This window comes from Manis javanica, chromosome 9, assembly GCF_040802235.1.
Source record: "Manis javanica isolate MJ-LG chromosome 9, MJ_LKY, whole genome shotgun sequence".
Lineage (NCBI taxonomy): Eukaryota > Metazoa > Chordata > Mammalia > Pholidota > Manidae > Manis > Manis javanica.
The window spans coordinates 107,332,646-107,356,635 of NC_133164.1; the positions used below are offsets into that span (position 1 = coordinate 107,332,646).

At 37.9% G+C, this 23,990-nt stretch overlaps 1 protein-coding gene across 1 annotated transcript in view; it reads left to right on the top strand.

Moving 5' to 3' along the window:
• The first annotated feature begins 279 nt into the window (after window positions 1–279).
• Window positions 280–23,990, top strand: part of MUC22 (mucin 22) — a 63,357-nt gene continuing 39,646 nt past the window's right edge. Inside the window, exon 1 of the mRNA XM_037016451.2 lies at window positions 280–470. The gene's annotated coding sequence lies outside the window, so the exon portion shown is untranslated. The remainder of the gene's footprint in view (window positions 471–23,990) is intronic.

The window sequence follows — 23,990 nt, forward strand, 5'->3', positions numbered from 1 at the left end:
GTGTCCACAGGGCCTGTTGGAAGTTTGTATTTGCATAATGCTTCTTAATGCGTGCTTACCTTCAGAGTTTCAAGGATCCAGTCTTGTTAAATCTTGTTTTGTGTGAAATATTAGCGTCACTTCCTTATTAGTTTCTAAGACCTAGAAGCAAAAGTAGTATGGCAGGAAAATTACTGAAATGTGAGCTGATTGTTTTCTCCTGCTCTTCCCCCTCCTTTTCAGTTTGAGGAATATATAGCTCGCTGTGTGTGTTTTTTTGGCTCAGATTTGTAGGATGGAAGGGAGAAACAGCTCCCTCCTTTCTTCATTCTTTAATGTCTTCTTTCTTTCCTTCCTTGGAAAAGATTTGATGATTAAGAGCTTGATAATTAATGGTGGGAATGGCCTGTCAGGAGAAAGACAGTAGATAAAACCTTTGAGCGCCTGGAGATATCAAGGTGGAAGATTCTCCCCAAACTGATAAGAAAGAGGTGAGTCCTCATGGGAGTGGGAATTAATACATAGCTTTGGGATAGATAATGGCTGAGCAAGTGGGAAGACCTCAGAAAAATGTCACCTAGAGGGAGAGCTTGGGCTTGAGGACTGCCAGTCCAGGAAAAGACCTATAATGCCCACCCATGGCAAGGAAACTGGGGCTGCTGCCCTTACAGGACTACCCTAGGCTTGGAGAGTGAGGATGTTCACCCAAGGCTCTTCCTGCCTTTCCTGTGCTCCATGTGACTCCCTCAGTTCTGGTGCAACCTGGGAAGGGGCGCTCATAATGACTAGGATGAAAATGCAGGTTTGGTGCCGTATTAAGCTGATTAAAAAGCAATAAAACAGCAATATTTCTTGAACACCTGAGCTTGTGGATTGAAATTCGTATTTGCTACACTTGAATTAATTCATGACTAATTGATTTGAGGGGAAAATATTGATCTTTCACACCAAAGGCAAATGTCTGAGTACTCCCAACAAAAGAAGAAACTGCATGTAGCTTCATGTATTAAGGGAGAGGAGAAGTAAAAAGTGTCAGTAAAATATAGGGTTGTTTTTCCATATAACTTGAGTGTTCAAAAGCCCTAGCCAGGATTTATTTTAGAGAATACACACACTTTGAAATTGTAGGGGTTTGCAAATCATTATGGGCATGAGTGGCGAGGGAGTCATTGGCTTTACTTTCCAGTTGCCCTTCCCCTTCCAAATCCAGCTCACACACTTTCTCATCTATGCGGAGAGCACTGGGCTGGGAATCAGGAACTGGCTTCCAAACCTTGGCCCTGGATAAGCCATTCTACTCCTGAGTACATAAACTGAGGGTCCTGGTATGCCTGAGAGACCCCCAGGTATGGGGGTTGAGGACAGGGGGCCAGTTGTGGGGAGTGTGGAGTGCCAAGAATGCTGGGCTTGCTCTGAGGATCAAGACTCAAAGTTTGGCTTTTAATACTAGTTTTTATGATCTTTGGCAAATTATTTTATTTTATTCAACCCCAGTTTCCTAAACTGGAAAATATTGATGTTCTTTTTTTGTGAGGACAAAATGCAATGGTATATGATGGGAGTGCTTTGTAAATGATAAAATATTACACAAATGAAAGGCCTTATTAGCAGTCATTCAACAAAGATTTTGAGAGCCTGAAATGTGGTGCTTGGGTCTGGGGAGAGCTTGGGCTTGAGGACTGCCAGTCCAGGAAAAGACCTATAATGCCCACCCATGGCAAGGAAACTGGGGCTGGAAAGGAAAATGGCAAGGAAAATGCCGAGGGGCCCAACACGCCTTCAGGACTCAGTCAACTTTCTGTTCCAATGAGAACAAGACTAATAAACGTGAAACAATTCGAGGACACTTAGCAAAATAAAACTTTTAAAAATGAATTTATTGGGACTGGAAAAGGAGCTAGGGCCAGATTTTTGTATGTTATTAAAAAATTATGAAATTAAAGTAAATAAAAGCCAATTATTCACCAGGTCTTCTAAAGTCTACCAAAACAAACTCAGATATTATCTTCCATTCTAAAAAAAATTTTCCCCCTGGAACTTTATGTATCAGAACAGCAACAGTTCCCATCCTAATCAAAGAATGAAGATAAGTTTCTCTGGGTGAGAATTTCCATGTTTGTTAAATCTCAGTGAAGATCCATGTTTGTTAAATATCAGTAAAGATTCTTACCTTTTAGATTTCATCAAAGTGGCTTTCTCACCAGCAGTGTGTGCTTTAGGAAGAAATGATAGTAAGTGCCAGGCATCATCATGTTTTACGTAAACTGTCCTGTTTATTTCTCACAACAGTCCTGTGAGTTAGGTACCATTATTATCATCAGTATTCCCATTTTATAGAGACAAAATGGAGGCACAGAGAAGTTAAATAGAAGCAGCGGGGCCTGAACCTGAACCTGGGCATCCTGACTCCAGGGCCTTGCTCTTAACCAGTATTCTCTGTTGCCACCAAAATGCAGAATCATCTCTGACTTTGTAACCTTTGCTTACAATGAAATTTAAACATTGCACAGTAAAGAATACCCAGAGTTTTCAGGGATGAGTTTTTTCAGAAGCATTGTTTTATTTCATTTAAAGTGAGAATATCTATGACAATCTGTTCATTGTTGGAGCAATCAGTGAAGACAATATCCCAGGAATATTAGTACTTTCCATTGTGCTAAGGACTCTCCAGATTGAGCCCTAAACTCACATATAAGTGACAATTAGAAGAGGAAAAAAGAAAAAGGAAACAAAGCAGGAAACATTAGAATGATGTCTTGAAAAGACAGAGTGGAAAACAACATATGTCAGATTTATTTTAACATAACTCACTTAGATTCAGTGCATATTGGAAACAATTTTTACTGATGTATTTGAATTTCCAGAGATTTTTTTTCTTCTATTATTACATCCTTTTATTTTTAAAATTTTATGTCAGATATTTGCATGTCCAGATACTTGGCAAAAGTAGCTACCTATGTACTTTACAATAAATCATTTGGATAGCAAACATGTTGAGCTAAAAATATTAGGTCTTTGGGCAGAGGATTCTATTCATGATTAATCCCTATTTGTTAAACTCACATGTAACTATATACCATTTTGAAAAAATGGAGAACTGAAGTAAGCTATTACATAAGCAACAATAAAAAAATTTACAGTTGTAATGGTTGGGTGTTTTATTTCTCCATTAAGCTCTACACACCTTCAAACATTTGGGGCACCTTTTGAGGAATGAGGAAGAAATTAGGGAACACCTAATGGCAATTGAAAGATTGCTAACACCTATTTGTGGTACTGAAAAAACATGATACTAGGCTGCAAGTTTAGATAGAGAAACTGGAGTTTGTTTAAGGAGAATAGACAGACTTTTAGAAAACTTGAGAAGCCTGGCAGTGAAAATTCCCACTGTTTAATCGTTCCTAAATACGCAGATAGAAAACCAGTTTTATCTCCTTACCTTTCCTTTTCCTTCCTTCCCCCCTTCCTTCCCTGCTCCCTTCATCCCCTTTCTCCTTCTCTCTTCCTTTTTCCCTCTGTTTATTCCTTTAGCACGTACTTATTGTCTACTATATTCCAGTCATTGTTCCAGGCACTCAGAGTGTAACAAGACTGCTGTGATCAAGAAAGATGAGTTCCTGCCCCCTTGGGGCTTACATTTTAATCATGTCCCTCCGATGCTGTGTCCATTTTCTTAACTGTTTCTGCCATCCCTCATTAATAAACATGAGCTATTATCATTAGACTTCTAGACTTCAACTTTTTCCTTCTATTCTGCTTAGCATATTACCACCAAATAAATCTTTCTAGTATGTTGCTTACCTGAGTTCTCTATTCAGTGAGGGTCGTAAAACTACCTAATCTATATTGTTAAATGAAACTTTCAGGTTAAGACTTAGCACAGTAAGTTCCCCTTAAATACTCGTCCATGTTGTTGTTCCAGAGCCTCGATCGGCTTCTCCCTCTCCACAAGGGAAAGTTAGCCCCTCATTTATCTCTTGTGCTCCCCCAAGATTTTGCTTAGGCCTTACCATATAACATATTAGTGCTTTCTGTTTGGTTTAGGGTTTGTGGGATACTTAGTTCAGGTTAGGTTTATAATACACACGAAAATGATTCAGTCCTTAAAGTCATGGCCCTTCATGATAACAGGAAGACAGTACTTGTCTAGAATACCATTCAGCATTTCAGATTCTGCTCTGTGAACCTATGCTCAGGCTGTGCCTATTTGGGATACTTTTATTTATACTAAGTTATGATGAGAACTTCTACATGTCTACCACAGGACCCATGGTTTCTCCATTCTAACTTGTCCCCAACCCTCACTCACTGTGCTTCCCACCAGTTGTAAATGGCACCACCACCAGGTACTCAGTTGCTGAGTCCACAGTCCCTGGAGTCATCCTTGACTTCTTTTTTCTACTACTTCACACTGAGTTCCTAAATAAAGCCTGGAGGCTCTAATTTCAAAATGTTTCCTCACCCTAATCTCATCTCCCTTACTCTGGTCCAAAGCATCATCTCCTCTGGCCTGGATTCTCACAGAGCCTCCTACCTTGGTATCTTGTTTCTATTCTTGTCTCCTACAGTCTATTCTCACCTTCCAGCCAGAGTGGTTCTTCTGAAACATTAAATTATGTTAAAAATCTGGGTCCCCTGCTTCCCCAGTGACTTCTTATCGCCCTTAGAATCCATGCAAATACCTTAGAGAGGCCCTCCCTGACCTGCCTCCTAGCCATGTGATAGTCGTGTTTTCTTCCCCCCTCACCTCTTGGTCATTGCCCTCAGCCACACTGGTCTTACTGTTTCTTTAACTCACTGTGCTTGCTGTCTGCTAAGGGTTTAGTGTGCTGAAGCTTCAGTTTCCTTTGTACAAAAGGAATATTTGTATAGTTGAGAGTTTCTCATGATGCTGAAGAGATTATAACGGATTAGGCTTCTAAGATGGGGAACATTGTGCATAGCATATAGTACTTTCTCAATAAATTTTTACCACTGTTCCTCTTTTAATACTAGTCTTAATTTTCCAACTGTTCTAGATGTCTTGCTGGCAAATCAAATGCAGTATTTGCAACCTGAACTCACAAGCACTTCCCCACTAACCAGCTCTTTTTCTTGATATTCCTATTTGGGTTAAGAGCATCACTATTGTTCCAGCTCTCTGTCCTTGAGCTCTGTCCTCACTGACTTCTCCCTCACCCTTGCTCAGATCCTACCTCTAACAAGGCACCAAGTTCTGTTGAGTCTACTTCTGAAATTTCCATCTGTCCCCTCTCTCCTTTCTCAATGCTACCACACTAAACTCTCACAGTAACTTTTAAAGTAATCATCCTACTTCTGGTCTCTCTTTTGTACATGATTCTGTGCTCCACTCTCCCAATTCCTGCAGTTCAGCTTAGCCTTGGCCATGCAACTGTAAAGTTTTCCCATTACCTACAGAAGAAAGACTCTTACGACCTGGCTTGTTATTTAAGGCATTTGTATTTGTCAGAGTTCTCCAGAGTAAAGGAACCAGTAGGATGCATATATATTTTTGGAAGGAGATCCATTATGTGAAATTGGCTCATATACTAATGGGGAGGCTGGCAAGTCTAAAGTCTGCAGAGTGGGCTGGTAGGCTACTGATACTGCAGTTCCAGTTGGAAGACTGGCAGGCTGGAGCCAGGAGACCGGATGTTCCAGTTTGAGTCCAGAGACATTCTGCTATGGAACAAGGAAGAGCCGATGTTGCCCATGGAGTCTGAAGGCAGTGTGCTGGACAATTATCTCTTACTCAGGGTGGGCTGCTCCTTTTATTCTATTCAGGCCTTCAACTGTCTGGATGAGACCCATCCACACTATGGAGGACAATCTTCTTTACTCAAAGTCCACCAATTTAAATGTTAATTTTATCCCAAAACACCTTTACCAAAACACCCAGAGTAATGTTTGACCAAATTACTGGGTACCCCATGGCCCAGTCAAGTTGACACATGAAATTGAAAGCCAATATCTTAACCAGCCCCCTTTGTGTAGGCCAACACACACTCTTTACTTAATAACTCCTACTTAGATCATTTGGAAGTTTAAATTGTCAGCCCTCTGTGCTTTTTTAATAATAAGTAAAACATAATTAAAATAACTCATTGTGTCTAGATGAATTAGAACACCTGTTGGCCTCTGTCCTTTTTGTATCTGTTTTCAGGCAGCAGAGGCTGCTGGCTATGAACTGCCCCGTAGTCCTCAGAAAACCTCTGAAGCCCCAGCTGAATAGCAATCCAGCAAATTAAGAACAAACCTATCATTCACTGAGCTGAACATGAACTATATAGTAGGGCGACACCAAATATTCCTGAATGATAGTTTATTCTTCTCATTTTGCAGCTGACAACACCAAGGCTCAGGGAGACTGAGAGAACTTAGGTAACTCTCCTAAAGATGCACTGTAAATAGCTAAACTGGGATTCATTCTGGGAAATTAAAAACAAAAACTTGAGCGCTATCCTTACCTCAGAGAGGTTCTCATTGAATACTTGGAGTCTGGGGGTCTTTAGTTTTAATGAACTCCCTAGGAGATGGTAATATGTGAGCCACTCTTTGAGAAACACAGACCAATGGGAATGCACTTGTGGACGTGAAGAAATGAGCTCACGAACACAGCACTGTGATGGGTTAGTGTTCAGTTCTCTCAGACCAGCTGTTTGGCATTTCAGATAAATTGAAAGGAGCACAATAAAATTTAGTTAATAGGGTTCACAGAACAGTTTGGTGCAACTGAAGAACACACTTCTCAAGTGGATGGTTATGGGATAGCTCACAATAGCAAGGGCTTGAAATAATTATAAGGGAGTGCTGTGAGCTGAAGACCAGTTGAGGAGTGGATTTAATGGGGTTACCAGACATGTCAGGATTCCATGTTCATGCAAAGAGAGAATCCAGTGTCAATGAGACCCTACCTGGAAGAAATCTGGGAGAGGCCATTTCTTTTGTCCACAGACAGAGCACACATAGTGAGGACTTACTGTTTTCAATTTAAGGAGAAAATAGCCCACCTTGATTTTAAATAAGTGGTAGGAGGTATTTGAGTGTGATTTCTGAAAGATGCAAACTGTCACAAAAATAAATTATAGTAACCCCAAAGATGCTTTGAGCAAATTCATAATGAAAAGCTAATTGTTTTCTGCCTGCTGTTAATAATTGTCCAAAACACCCAAGAGCAGAACTGAGCTACAGAGCAAGAAATAATTTACAGAACCCAAAAAAGGATCTAGAATGCCTAAGAGAAAATATTTTTCTTGGTTATTTCTCACTAGTAACTAGTCACCTTGAATCACATTCATAGTTTATATGTATATAGGTTGAGTGTAAGTTCACGGTGTTATAAGTGTATGTATCTATCATTCGAGGGTAGTGTATTTTCCAGTTATTTCCATGTAGTCCCTTTATGTTCTTCATAAAACTCTGAGTTCAACTCCAAGTATTAAGGTGGATGAAACATGAAAAATGCTATAATACAATAAATATAAAAAGTGAATATGCCTTACATTTAAATGCTTCATTTAAAAAAGTACAAAAAAAGAGAATTACAGAATGTAGGCATTGTTTATCTCAAATAATGAAAACAGAAAACCTGGAAGGGGAATATAAAATACAAAAGCAAATTCAAAGTTTACCTACAGCGATGATGTAAACTGCATCCTAACTAGTATATTTCCCATTTTAAAAATAGTATATATTTGCAAGTTAAAATTAACGTTACCTAATCCAAGTTATAAATATACATTCAATTTATTTAAAACAAAAGCAGGATAACAGATTCTACATGTGCCAATTTTTTGCTTAAAATTCCACAGGAGTCTAACACTCCTTTTTGTATATCAGAGATTTTTTTGTTTTTGTTTTTTGGCAAACAAAGAGCACCATGAAATGGGAACATATTAAGTAATTCATCTGTAAACTGACTGCAGTCTTGCAAATGCCAAATGCTTACTTATGGTATTTGGTATTTCATAGACCTGGTGAGGGGATTTACCTGCCTGCCTTCTTTCCTTCCTCCCTCCCTTCTTCCCTCCTGTTCTTTCATTCTATTCCTGCATTAGGCCAGCTCCTCAGAAATCAAAACTTGCCAGGCTATATAATCTTTTATTCATCTCCATTTCCAGAAATGCTCTTCCTGCATTAGTAATGCTCCATCGTCTTTTTTTTAAATAGAAGGCAGACAAAAATATTCATCTGAAGAATGAATGAGAATAATTCTCATAATAATAAGCCAAAAATATGTACTTAAAATTTTTTTATGTACTTATTTTTTATTATGGTATCATTAATATACAATCACATTAGCAACATTGTGGTTACTAGATTCCCCCCATTATCAAGTCCCCACCACATACCCCATTACAGTCACTGTCCATCAGCGTAATAAGATGCTATGGAGTCACTACTTGTCTTATCTGTGCTATACTGCCTTCTGCATGACCCCCCTACATTATGTGCGCTGATCATAATGCCCCATTTTCCCCCTTATCCCTCCCTTCCCACCCAGTCCCTTTCCCTTTGGTAACTGTTAGTCCATTCTTGGGTTCTGTGAGTCTGCTGCTGTTTGTTCCTTTAGTTTTTGCTTTGTTCTTATACTCCATAGATGAGTGAAATCATTTGGTACTTGTCTGTCTCTGCCTGGCTTATTTCACTGAGCATAATACCCTGTAGCTCCATCCATGTTGTTGCAAATGGTAGGATTTGTTTTCTTCTTATGGCTGAATAATATTCCATTGTGTAAAAATACCATATCTTTTTTATCCATTCCTCTACTGATGGACACTTAGGTTGCTTACATTTCTTGGCTGTTGTAAATAGTGCTGCAGAGATATTTCTTTTATTCCATAAGCCTATTAGAAGAATTGATATATTTGTTCTTTTTAAAAGGTAGTATACTTATTTTGCCAAGCCCAGGGCCTAGCACCAATTGGACACTCACTAAAGAAAGTAATTTTTTAAAATGCCTTTTAATATTTATTGCCAGGAAAATGTTTGACTCTTCTAAGAAACTTGTTTGCTTTTTAATAAAATGAATAATGAGAATTATATACTCCCACTTGTTTACCTATTTTATATAACTGAAACTCAAAACTAAATTGTTTTTAATATCAATAATTATCTTTCTAAAACTTAACATATCTATTTCTAATAATTTTACAATTATAAAAAATTAACTATATTATTTTGTTTGGATTAACATACTAGTCAGGTTTAGTTGATTTTTGGAAGGAGGTGAGGATAATGAAAAAACTAACAAGAAACAATGCTGTAAGGCTTTCAAATGCTGAGACTTTGCATAGACATTAGGATGCAGAAACAAAATATAGAATATGTCTTAAAGATCAAATCCATCTTGATGCCAACAATATGTGTAATTTATTTTAGTATGAATAATTAGAATATTTAAAATATCACAGGAAAAGTAGTCTGAATAACTGACATGCCCCACTTGAAAAACAAAATAAGATAGGACAAAATAGAAACTAAGACCTCTTTTATTTTCTAAAGTGAATTCTGAGAGAAGCAAAAATATTAGTTTATGCTGTGTTTTAACTTCATAAGCATGGTGCTCTGATCCTGCTGCCACTCTTTCTACTGGGTGATATTTGCAAGGTTAATCAACCCTTCTGTGCCTCTTCTTTGTTTGTAAAAGTTTAAAAAACACTTCCTACCATTCATAGTTGTAAGGATTTACAGTAATTTATGCAGCCGGAGAAAAAGCCTGGTACCCATTAAATATCCCATAATTAATAATAAAACTAACAATAATATGTCTCTGCTAGCCTTGAAGTGTATAGAACATGAGCCCTCAAAGGACCTCTGGGAGACTGAGTTGAGAAAGCAGAGTAATACTGGCAGCAAAACAACCTGGTTCTTCCTTCTGAGATGGTTCTGACTTGGCTGGCTTTCTCTCTGCTGGATGAAGCTGGGTCTGAAGATGGAGACTTGACCACATTTCTCATAGCAAAAGTTACTAAATGTTATTTTCGTTTATATAACTTAATACCAAGAAAATAACATTCTATTATTGACATAGCTACACTTTACAACTTCCTTTTTTTTCTGTAACGAAGAGAAAAATATTTTAATCACTTAATAATAATCATGATGAACATGTATTTCAGGCTGTGGTGTTGTTTCCTGTAACACCCTGGAATAATTATTTTTGTCAAAATCTGTCATTGTTTAATTGCATACAATTTCAGTTGATTACCTTAAAGGTGTCCTAAGATTCCAAAAGGCTGAATTTTATCTATAACATAATACACAAATTGAATCTGGAAATTGTACAATTGGAAAATACTACTATAGGAAGTATGAAATGAGCTTACTGGTAATTTCTATGTTAATTTACATAGAAGGGTGGTAGCCATGCTGTCGACCACTAATATCTGTGCGTGCTCTAGGGCTCTGGAGTATTTTCATCATTGTCTCCCACATGGTATTTGTAACATGCAATAGTGAGTATAAATACCAACCAAGAATTCATGGACCTACTCAGCTACCCACATCAAATCCCAGCACAAAGCCAGAGGGGTGCAGTGTCTAAACAAAAGCAGAATTAATCCATCCTGCAAGGATTTGTAACCTTTACTTCAGACTTAGAGGGATCTTTGTAGGAAGTACTAAACTGAATGGGCTTAAAGAAAGGGAGGTGTGAAGAATCTTCCTTCCCCGCTGTGTGACTGCCTCCTGTCTCTTACACAGTTGTCTTAAGGAGCCCTCGATGAGCATGAGGGAAAGAGCGAAGGTTCTGGAGTTGGTCAAGATTAGGAGGGAATCCTGCCTCCATGACTTCTTGGCTGTGGGGCAATTATTTGCTCAGTGTCAATCTCCCTGTGAGTTCTATGAGAGAGGGGGCCACCTTTTTTTTTTTTTTACTGTGCTGCAATAGTGGGCACTCAGTCATTTTTTTGTTGAATGGAAAAATGAAGGATTTCTGTGAGGATTACATGAGAAAACTTACATGTAGGGTTGTAGGGTTCCTGGAACCTTCTTTTCATCCAGTCTCCACAATCAAACCTACCCACAAATGCCTAATGTTATAGTCGTGTTTTGGTATTTGAAGAAAAAGGTTTAGTTAATAGCCACTTTATAAATATATAGAGAAACTGAAAATATGAAGATCAGATGGTTTATCTGTCTGCAGGTTCATCAAGTCTGCATATTTGCCCAAAATGCCAGTTTCTATCCAGTTTTTTTCTTTTGCAGGGGATAATATACATATAAGCTTAGGTTCTGGCCAAGGAATTGTGACCATGGACAGCTGGTGGTTTATTTTGTTGTGACTAGTAGTCCCTGTTTCTATGGTGCAGATGAACTAATTGACAAAAATTTAGATGGATTGCATAGATTTTTCAAATTATTTGTTTCTGCCAGTTTTGAGCCCACTTACTGAATCTTGGACAAGAATTGTGTCTGAGGAGGCAGTGAAAAGTGAGAACTGGTAGGAAGTTTATTTCATTTTAGCCGATCAACTCAATATTTCAGCTGTATGTGATTTTTGTCCAAATTATGTAGTTGATTGCTTCAATTTTTTACTTCCTTCTGCATGTCTAGACACATGATTAGAACTGACAAAGAAGATGAGAGAATTTAAGTGGTATGCCCATTTCCACAACACAGGCCCTTATGCGAAGGATAATCCTAGGAACTTATGTTTTTCTAAAAAATTCATATAAAACAGACCATATCATTTATTTGTACAAGAAACACTGTTCAGCTCACCAACAAGTTAACATGGTACAGATATGACAAATGTGGTTATATCCTGTTTTTATAGTGGGCTTAAGAAAAATTCTAATATCCTTTCAAGAAGTCCTTTAATTATGTATGTGTTCTTAGACTTATCTAGATGTAACAATTCAGAAATTTGAATAGTTGTTCAGTGATATGATCCCTAAAAATCACAGCGGACAATGTACCCTCAGTCTTCTCTAGAATAGTCTTGTTATTGTCGTTTTCTTGCCTCATCACATATTCTGTTCTTCTTGCATATGTTATTCTCAGCTGTAGTTTTTTAAAGGCTGGAAACTAGGATGAAATTAAAAACATACAAACGAAATAAACAAATATCCTTGTGAATAATTGTATGCATAAACCTAATAAAAATGTAAAATATAGGTTGTTGCTGACAGAGAAACACTTGTGGTTTGCCACAAATGCCGTCTTTTTTTTCATAGTTGATGCTGAAGGAGAAGGAAAATCCCTTCCTCTGTCCATCTTAGGTTCTTCAGCAGGGGCACTGTAAATTAGACTGGCCAAAGACAGATTAACAAGAGAAAACAAATAAATGTTTGTTAATGTGTGCATCATGCATATATCACATGGGAGTACTAGAGATGAGTAACTCAGAGGCTTAGTTAGTGTTTTAGCAAAGGAACAATACATTTTTAGAGAAACACAAAAAGGAAAAGGACCTTGAGTCTCCAGGGGCAGCAAATTATGGAAAGGCAAATATATGGGAAACTAATGAAAAATAAGGGCTGGCTAGTATAAAGTTAGTTTTGTAGATTCCTCTGGTGCCATCTTTAGGCTGACAAGGGTATAAAGTTATCTTTGGTGATTAACTTTTGAGCTTCCTGGTAGAGGGGAGAAGGGACCCCTTTGTATATATATGTCTTGTTTTAGGCAAATAAGGGGATGGCAGAGAGCTTTTCTTGTATTTACTTTTTTCGGTTGCCTTTGGCTCAAAATAATTGTTATGCCCAAGTGACATATTTTGGGACGGTGTATTTTGCTACTCTGCAATACCACTGGCCTATTCTTATTACTGTTTGTGTGTTTATGTTTTGTTTTCTTTTTAAACTGTAAGGTGAAATGGTCAGAATTAAGGGCATTATAACAGTCATCTCTACATAGCACTCATTGGTATGTTCAGGATTTAAATTAGATACTTTTACTTTGTAGAGATCAATTAATGTGATGTGAATTTTTAAAATAGAAAAGCAGTATCACTCTTTTACTCACTGTATCAACTAATTCTTCGAGTTTAGGAGTAAATTTAAAAATACTGTTTGGCAAATAAGATTTCTAGAATAAAAGTTTGAGACCATTGTCCTGTTCCAAGTGCAAAATCTTATAAACTACAAGAAGGGACATATTACATGTTTGCCTGGTGTTTCCCAGTAGAATTTATTCTTTCATTCAGAAACATTTCCTGGGTACCTATTATTTCCCTGGTTCTAGTGCTGTGTTTCCAATTCTAGGAAATGGGAAATGAATAGACACTGTCCCAGCCTCAGGGGAGCTTACCATGACTCAGACAAATAGAAGGGTCATTCTTACAGGTTGTGATGAGTGTTTTGGTAAAGACAAGTCCAGTGCTGCCCATCAGTTCCCCTTAGAGGTAGATTCTTCGTCAGAATTAACAACTAATGAAGCGGAGGAGGTAATCAGTGATCTCTGAGGTTACTCAAAGAAGTGGGCTAAATGGGATCATGAAGGTGTGTGACAGTAAGGATGTAGGCTGGGGGACCACAGCCTTCCTAATTTGAAATCTTCTAAAAGTATACTTCCTTGAGTTCTAGAAAGTACTTATAGCTACAGTGGAGATGAGTTATTATGATGTGGATTTTCCAAAAAATTGAGAACATATTTCGGGATCCCTTGCCGGTTCTAGTGCTCCTGTGCACTCTGTTCCACACCTGTAGGTGATGTTTTCCTGCACACAGGAACTCAGTTGTAGTTTACCACCTAAACAATTTACAAAAAAACAAAATAATGAAACTACTTGCATTATTAGTTGCAAGTAGTTGCAACCCCAAATCTGTTGTAAGTGTTCCTTTGGTGGAGCCCTTCTTGCCTTCATTCTTCATCAGTGCTTTATGCATGTGGGTAGCTTTGTCACATTAATGTTTTTCATTAACACAGAATTCTGTATATCCTGCTGTCAAATATATTGGTTCAAAAAATTTGAATTTGTCAAATTTGACTCGTTTAATGAAAAAAATAAAATAGAAAACAGAAAAATAATAGAGAAAAATCAATGACTAAAACCTGGTTCTTTGGAAAGAACAATAAAATTGATAAACCTCTAGTCAGACTAATCATGAAAAATAGATGAGACAAATTATCATTAAGAATAAGAGAGATTCTTCAGATAGTAAGAGTATAATAAGAATAATGTTAATAACTTCATGCTAATTAATTCAATAATACAGATGAAATTGACAAGTTCCTTAAAAGATATAAAGGACCAAACTTCATTCAAGAAGAAATATATAACCTGAATAGTCCTGTGTCTTTAAAAAAAAATGATTTTGTTGTTAAAAAGATTTCCACAAAGAAAACTCCAGGTCTAGATGGATTCAATCACGATTTCTATCAAACATTTAAAGAAGAGCTAATACCAAGGCTACATAAAATATCCCCCATATTAAAGTATTTCCTAACTAATATGAAGTCAGCATTACCTTTTTATCAAATCCAGACAATGACATTAGAGAAGAAAACTGCAAAGTAATATCTCTCATGAACATAGATGAAAAAATTATTAACAAAATTTTGGCAAATAAAATCTAAAAATATATTAAAAGAGTAATGTATCTCAACTAAGTAGTGTTCATTCCAGGGATGTAAGGCTGGATTTTCCATCTGAAAATCAATCAGGTGGACTAGAGAAGAACAAACATATAATTGTATAAAAAAAGACTTCTACACAAATACTCATAGCAGCTTTATTCAGAGTGGTCCCAAACTGGAAACAACCCAAAATTTCCATCAACAGGTGAATGGATAAACTATTATGGTCTGTCTATCTAATTAAATCTACTCATCAATAGAAAGAAATTAACTTTTGATACATGCAATGACATGAATCTCAATTATACTGAGTGAAAGAAGATAGATGAAAATGTAGATACTGTATGGTTCCATTTATATAATCTGAAAAATGCAAACAAATATGTAGGAACAGTAAGCAGCTCAGTAGTTGCTTGGGAATGGGGCAGTGTGGTAAGGAGCAGGAGGGAGGGATAAAATGCTTCCCAAGGAAATTTCTGGGGGTGATGGGTATGTTCATTGTCTTGAGATTGATGATGGTTTCACTGGCATATACAAGCTGTGCACTTTAAATATTTGCAGTTTGTTGTATGTCAAATACATGTCTTTAAAGCTGGTAAAAATACTGTTTTGATGCATGGATGAAAGTCCCTCACATTTCAGCAAAGGCTGTTCTAGCGGCAGTGGAATGCAATGGTGAATGAGGCAGTCAGGTCGCTCTGCATTCCTGTTTTGGATGGGGTATCTTTACATGGGACCAGTGGAGGCGGCAGCAGATGTTCCCTTACCCACAGAAATGATGTCCTTCATTCTCTTATCCAGATTTCCTGGTATAAAGATGATCACCTGAGAGGTTTTTGTTCTGTATACATCTTTCCATTCCTTCTCTACCAAATGTCAAGGTGATATTTTATGCTGGCTCATGTTTAAGCATTTTTTTTTCATATTTTTAAGTTTGAATGTTTACAGTCTCTTTTTGAGGCAACCTCAGCTGCTACTCCTGTCAGTGACGCATTGGAGGGTGTAGGTTACAGAACTGGCAGCATTTGCGGGGGTGGTTAGTCATTCACAATAGCCTGAAGAGGATGGGGCCTAAAGACAATAACAAAACCAGATCTGAAGAAGACGTCCAGGGTCAAAACTAGATATGCCAGATTGTCATCACTGAGGGGTGAGATGGTGGTGGGAACAAATGTAGGGGATTTTCCAGGGTTGCATAGCTAGAAGAAAAAGCATAAAGCAGAAATGAGACTAGAGAAGTCAAGGCATTGATGATAAATAGGGATGGTCTGCCTGGAACTTTCTTTCATTAGGTGTTGACAGCATGATCTACATATGTGTCTCTTGGGTCAGCAGGAACAGGGTTTAAGAATCCAAATAATGGATTGAAAGCATGTATTGAGTTTTATACCGAGTAATTAAAGTTTTTCATCTTAATCTAGAGATGAAGTCAGTGCTTGCTGTTTCTTGCTTTTGAAAATTTGCCACAAGACATGATTTGTTTTGTTTTGTTTTTTATTAAAGAGGGAATCCCCTCTTAAATATTCAGTTCCATTTATCATAATAGAAGGAGCAGACTGGAAATGGGAAAGAGAACAAGAAGAAAGGCGACATATATAAATCACAAATATCTAGAATATGTGCATTATGAAATGTATCACAGAAATATGATATAAATATTGGAAGAAGTATCTGACATTTATAGTGTTTCTGGGACCAACAGGGCAGGAATTATATACACCTATTTCTTTCATCAGAAAGAAGAACTTGAAAAAATATAGGGTCTTTCAACATCTGTAAAATTTTGAAATTTCAAAGTGATGAAGATTAAACAAAAAAATAGTTTCTTCCCCAATTAGTTTTGACTTCAGTTCAACAGACATGAGTGCAGTGCTTATAATATCACATGACACATTGTCCTGGGCTTTGTTTCCTGCCCTGGTATCAGAGTGAATATGAAGCCAGAAAACTCTCAGCTCTCCCCCCGTACAGTAATATTGTTGCTCCAGAGGCTTGTCAACATAAAAAGAAGTCTTATGTTATAGCTAATGGTTATTCTTGGGCAATGTGTTATTCCAGTCATTCTCAGAATTGAGTAATGCATGGGTACTTTTTAATGGAAAAATTAATATTTTACATCCTTTGAATATGAAAAAATATTTTTATTATAATGTTACTTGAAATGTACAAATATAACACTACTTATATACTTCTTTAATACTCTAAGCTAATAATCAAATAAAAGACCAAAATTAATTTATAAATGAAGGACAAACAATACTTTAACACCAATAAAATTCAAATTAACATGATTAATTTAATATGATAGATGATATCCTGCTGAAACCAACTGCCTCTTGTAATGGGGCCTTGCAGACCCGGGATAGATCTCAGCTGAAGAATGCCCTGCAATAGTGTTGGGACCCTCTTTATGTCATCCTGAGGACTGTGGTCAGGTAAATAGACTGTGAGACTCAGGGGCCACCAAACCTCAGTTTGAAAACCTTTACTGATTTTTTTTTTTTGTAAGCTGTGTGGCCAAGGACAAGTTAGTTTAACTTCTTATGTGTCACTTTTCTCATATATGAAGTTGGGGGAAAGGTTAGATAATACCCACCTCCCAGGTGTTGTTTTGAGGATTAGGGAGCTCCTTTACTGGCACTATGTAGAAGGTATTCTGTAACTATTAGTTCCTTCTCTTAAAGAATCTAGGCTTTTTAAAAAAGTTCTTCATGGGTTTGGATTTCTAAAAGGAATTACAGCCTATCACATTGTATTGAAAACTAACTAGCTAAGAAGTAATTTTTAGAATCATAGGATAATCAGGACTCACCCACCTCCTTTTCTTGGTTGTGTTTACGCTCTCTTCCTCCATTTCCAGGGGCTTTCCAGACATTCCCACATGTCCAAATCCAGCTCAGACTTTACAGTCTGGATCAAATGCATTGCAGTCCAGACAGCTTTTCTGAATTCTTTCCTAGAGCCATCACTCCCTGCTTACAACACCCAAAGCACTTTATCTGTACCTCTCCTGTGTTACTCAGATTTGAGAAAGGCAGCTGGATAAGACTAATACAGTGGCAGAGCCTTGAGGAGAGGCTAGTGAATAACTGCAGACAGACCCAGCCCATGGGAGCAGCCACAGCTAGGCCGTGCAGCACGCAGCTGGTAGGCAGCGTCAAAGCCACGAAAGGATCTTTTGTTCTGAGGATTACTGGCTTCCCATCAGCCCTTTCAGCCAGCCGAGCATGCTTCCATAGAGAGCAGTCCTGTTAGCAGCTTTCTTCACAGGAAAGGAATTGATACATCAGTGTGTGGTGAGGTGGGGCTCAGCTTCATGGATTCTGGGTTGTGGGATTTCTAGAAGCTTCTCCACTGGCAAGTTGTTACTGCTCAGTAGCTAAACTGCTGATTTGGAAGTAAGCTGAGTCAGCTTGTGGGTCAGTCTCTGAGGTGAAGTTTGTGAGGGAGATTCACATACTAGGCCCCAGGGAGAGATGGAAGAGACCAGAGAATGAGGCCACTGCATAAAGAAGACTCAACCACAGAGAACGTGAAGTCAGCTAAAGAAGGGGAGGTGTCAGACCAAAGGTGTGGTTTCTGCTGTTTCTAGAGAAGACCACCAAACAGGCAAACAAATATACATACCATAAAAGGCCAAAGGTATATATACCATGTTTGGGCTGGAATAGGCCAGTCCCCATGCAAAGGCACTGGCCTTGTCTTAATCTTGATATTTAAAAATCCAGTAGTCACTGAGAATAAATATTTCTCCATATAAGGGATATGTGTTATGGTGTTGGCATTTCTCAAACTGACCTAATCATAGAAATCACTTGGTGAACTTAACAAATTTCCAGGCTCCATCTCACACCTGCTGAATCAGAATCATCAGGAATCAAGGAAAAGGTGGTTCTGGAATTGGAAATTTTTTCCTAGGCTTCTCAGGTGATTGATTCTTACAGTCAGGCCAGTTTGGGATGCCCTGTGGTGGATGGAAGGGCTCAGAACTGGGCACCAGAAGGTCTGAGTTTGAATCCAGACTTTAACACTCACTCAGTGAAAAGTTTTGTATGTGCAGCATAACTTCTTAGTTTCCTCAAGTGAAAGGGCATCCCTTTCCTCCCTATCTTACGGCTTGTGAGTCTCAAATGCCTTCATGTGTGTGAAAGTACATGGTAAGTTCAGCCTGTTTTCCCTGTACTGTCAGTAAGATAAATTACTCATGTACTTTAAAAGTTTCCCACTGATTAGCAGCATATTTTGGAAGAAGTATTCATTTAGGCAAAACCAATTACAGAATGACAGAGGGGGGCTTTGTCTCCTCTGTCTTGGCCCCCCCATTCAGCAAGCACTGGGTGAGGAAGTTATGCTTCTTTGGGAGTTGCTTGGGTTATCATCACTGCTTTACTGCTCTCTGGGGGCTTGGGAAACATGACAGGTCAGCCCCACATTCCAAGGAGAATCGTTGTCATTTGTATCCCACTGAGGGTAGGTTGGGAGGAGACCGTGGGATGCAGAATCAAGTGCAACCACATGGTGGTCAGCAATGTTCCTTGCAGAACCAAGAAAGAAAGTTATTGGTCAGGAAATTTCAGTGTATTCATATGTATGTGAATATTAAGTTTGTTTTTCTCATGACAAGTACTGTTTTAAAAAATCAGTGTACAAGAAAACATGAAGAAGAAAACAGATTATCTGCAATCCCATTACCTAGAGCCAACCATTGTTCATATTTAGTATGTTTGTTTCCATGTATATGTGTGTGTGTACATATATACATATATAAATGTATACATAAATTAAAAGTATATATATGTATATATAAAGTAAAATTGGGTTTTAAAAAAACCCATTTGTTTTTCAGATAGTATATCCTTGATAGCTTTCCAAATTAATATATATAGATTCATACTATTGTTTTTAATGGCTGAATACTAACACTATAATGGATATGTCATTATTTACTTAACTAGTCCCTGTAGTGGGCATCTGGAAAATTTTCCAAATGTTTGCCTACATAAATGCTGTCTTTTTACATACATCTTTGCTTACTTATTCAATCAAACATTTCCTTAGGAAAAATATCTAGAAATGGAATTGCTAGGTCAAAGATTATACACATTTAAGAAAGAATTTTGCTACATTAAGTGGCTTTCCAGAACATTTGTACCACCTTATATTCACAGCAGTACTTTCTTATCTGCCAGTCCTTACTCTCAAGGAAACACAGTCTGACTCTTTATACTTTGGTTTTAACCTTTTGAGTACTTTATACATTTGGAAATATTTTCCTAGTGTTTTAACTTCTCCATTGGACTGGATAAATCCTTGATATTTACTTAAATTTCATAGTGCCCCTCATTGTTTCAAAAGTGATTAAAAACTGTCCCCTTACTTTAATCAAACATGAGTAGGAGACTATGGCTGGCTATTATTGGTACTTACAAATGTGGTTACATAATTTCAGATGCTTAAGTTCAATTTGGGTTGGTTAGCTGGACCATTCATTCATTCATTTCATCAAATAGTTATTGTTGAGTGTCCTGAAGGTTTCTAGTTGTTAGATATGTACCCTTAGGTGAAACATGACTCTGATTCTGAGGAAGTTGATAATCTAGTAAAGAAAGACAAATAAATCCAAAATTATAGTATAATATACAGTGTAATAAATGTTAAGACAGAATGCCCTGTGAGTACAGAGTAAGGAAATCTCTAATGAGACAGGTTCCTCAAGAAAGGCACTTGGGCCATTTTGGAAGTTCAGTAGGTATTTGGTGGATATAGGTATGGAAGGGCATCCTGTGCAGAAGAAATAGTATGAGTGAAGGTGTAGAGACATGGTACACATTGAAATGTTTAGGAAATATGCAGTGTTTTTGTTTGACTGGATCAAAGAGTGTTGGAGAGTGGCAGGAGAAAGCTAGAGATGGAGTTGGGGCCAGGATACAATGACCACTTTGTGGGCTGAGTTAAGAACATTGAATTTTACCTTGAAAGTTTTGGGGGGACAGAGGTAGAAGAATGGAACTGTAGAGTGACAGTGGGGACTTTACTTACAGTGTTTGTTTTTTCTTTTTTGAGAGACAATTTTAGACTTAGAGTTGTAAAAATAAGAGTTCCCACATGCCCTTTAACCAGCTATTGTATGTAACATCTTTCCTAACTATAGAACATTTATCTAAACTAAGAAATTAACTTTGGTACAGTATTGCTGATTATAAAGAACAGACCTTTATATGATTTCACCAGTTTTTCTGCTCATGTTCCTTGGATGCTCCAGAATCGAATCCAGGATCTTCCATCGTTGTCAGTTATGTTTGTGAGAATTCCTCTGTCTCACCTTGCCTTGACCTTGACAGTTCGGAGCAATCCTGGTCAATTATTTTGTAGAGTGTTCCTCAGTTTGAATTTGTTTGTTGTTTTCTCATGTCTATATTGAGGTTTTGTATTACTGGGAAGGCTAGCTCAGAATGATGTGCCCTTCCCAGTATATCACATCAAGGGTACATGCTAAGCTTTCAACTGATACATGGTGATGTTAATCTTGACCACATAGCTAAGGCAGTGCCTGCCAGGATTCTCCACCATAAACTTAATATTTTTGCCTTTGTAATTACTAAATATTTCGGGAGTATTAACTAAAAATCTGGAAGAGCAGCTTCTTGGAGAATTGAACACATCTAAGAAATGATATCACTATTATTGTTTTTTCTTTATAAGAGACTGTACTTTCTGAACTGGTAGTTTCTGTCTCATTAAAGCTGTAAGCATCGTTGACAAACAAGTCAGTAATAATTTCAGTCACTATTGCTTAATGAAGACTAATCCAAACTCTCCTTGTGATAGATTCTGTGACATAATCCACGTGCCCTTTTTCTATCCACATTGCCTGAGTCTTTAATTCCCACCCTCCCACACTTTTTATCTCTTTTCCTCTCTCTTTCAAATGCCTTTCCCTGAGCATATACATTTTTCTTAAGTCTTTTTTACATTAAAAAGAATTATAAATAAAAACCCCTCAAACACCTCCTTTGACCCTGTGACTGTCTCCCTAGCCACCACCCTTTCCGCATGCTTCCTTCATAGTCAGCCTTCCAGAATATGTAATTTACACACTGAATCTACTTTCTGTAATTAGCCCAGCCCATGGCATTCTTGCTTTGTTCCATCACTCTTATTGGAAGCATCACAACCTTTCATTTGATGCTTCAGTAATTATCTTACTTTACTTCCCGTAGCATTTGACATTGTTGACCATTACCCCATTCCTAAAATGCTCTTTTGTCTTTCTTGGCTAAATGGACAATAGTCTGGATTTTCTTTCTATCTCTCTGGTTGCTCCTCCTTTATTTTTCTCTAGCATATTTAAAATTTATCTGCTTCTAAATGATGTAAGAGTCACACCTCCAAAGACTAGAGGGAAAAATAGTAAATTTGCAGTGGAGAACCTAACAAACGCTAACTACCTTAGCCTTAAGATTAATATCCCTGGTGATGTCACCTAGTATTACATACTCCTGGTACGTTGTGATGAGAAGGGTGCTTTCCCTCTGTGACATTCATTCAAAAAACCCATAACCTAACATAACTCCAGGGGAAAATCTCGGGACAAAATACCTTTGAAACTGAAATGAGTCAAAGGGAGAAATAAAGTGAGAGAAAACCATTTATTTCTTACACGAGTCATCCCGTGTCTCTTCCACCCGGCTGCAGCAGAAGAGACCCCACCCAGACTCTCTGGTCCAGATACGCCGCTGTCTCTTCCCTTGTAATTACTTATTAATATGGAGATGGCTACTTCTCTCCACCCCTTGGAAGCACCTATTGATATGGAGATGAACTAAGGCCAGGTAAGAGATTCTGGAAATACTGCAATTTTACCCACACCGAAGTTAAGAGGAGTTGAGCAAGATGGTGACACAGGAGGCTCCTGAGCTCCCTTCCTCACATAAACTCACCAAATGCACAGCTGCATGTGGAACAGTTCCTTCTGAAAGAGATCCAGAAGCTAGCTGAATGACTCCTATACATCTGAATAATAGGAAAATATCCACAACAAAACAGGTAGGAAAAGCTAAGACACACTCTCACCATAAACTCCACCCCTGACACTGCACCTTACAATTGGGAGGGAACTCTCAGCTTTTCCTTAAGGAGCAAAGGGTTTGGACCCCACATCTACCACCCCAAAATTTAAGACTCCCATCAGAGGGATGAGCTCCCAAAACACCTATCTCTGAAAGCCAGTGGGGCTTGTGTTGATGAGACCCACAGGACTAGCAAACCAAGAAGTGATTCTTGGTGGGTGAGTGCTCATTCATCAAGGCTATTCCCCAGTGGAGAGGACTCAGTGGAGAGGAAATTGACAAAGTTGCCTTTCTCCAGTTTCCCCTGAAAGAGGTTTATCTGCATAGTTTAAAAGCTGTTGCATGGGGGCCTTCTAATTCAGCCTTCTAATTCAGTAGGCACTAGGAGCTCGCTGCTGTCTTTCCTAGATTCCTTGAAAGCTGGAAGACACCTGTTTCATCTATTCCTTCCAACCTCCTTCCAACTGCTTCTCTATGGAAGAAGCTTGTAGCTGCTCTGGAGGGGATAAGCCAGATCACCTGACTCTGATAGCCAAAGGGGCTTTCATTCATAGGCTGGAAATAAACAAAAGGAAATAAATATTAGTGCTAGGGAAGTCTTTGGGATATCAATGGTAAGATTTTAATGGGGAGTGACAGTATGCTACATGGGTGTATTAGACAGGCTTAGGAGGTCAGAAGTAATGGTGGTTTTTAGTTTATAGAGCATATTTTGCATATATGACCAGTTCCTTAGTAATTCTTTACAGTGACTTTGTGAGATGTTATACAATATTTTCATCTAATATACAAGCAAGCTGAGGTAAACAGTTTGTCCAGAGTCACAGGAAGAGCAAGAGTCTTTGCTTAAAATGTTTACTGAAAATATTTGTGTGTTTGTTTTGTTACAGTGAACCCTCTCTGACATGTATAGAGGAAATTATCCTTCTACTCTTTGACATCTTCTCTTAATTTTTAAGGTTTCTTTGCTTAAGTTTGTAGGTTTGGCTAAACCAAGATGTGTGACAAAAATTGCTTAATTTGTGCTTTTGGCCATGCAGTGCTGGGTAGGACTTGACCAAGCTGATTAAATTCCCTGAGAGTTCCTTACCTGAGGGAAATAGAGAGGTGTGTCTCTATACTGGGTGACCTCCATGCTGTTTGATGATAAATTCATTTTATCATTCTTCCTTAGGTTCTTCTGGGTTTTTTTTGTTTGCTTGGTTTGATATTATTTGGTTAGATAAACAGCTATTTAAGGAATGTTCAACACAGATTTAAGAGCCAAATACAAGATTTGGATTTGTTGAAATGTCTCTTGAAAATTTCAAGTAGTCCAAATGGCCAAATTTCTTTATATACTTTGGACTAGAACTATCAGCTTCTCCTGATAATATATTTTTTCATAAACAAGGTGCTATTTAGGGGATTAGAGCTTTTGAG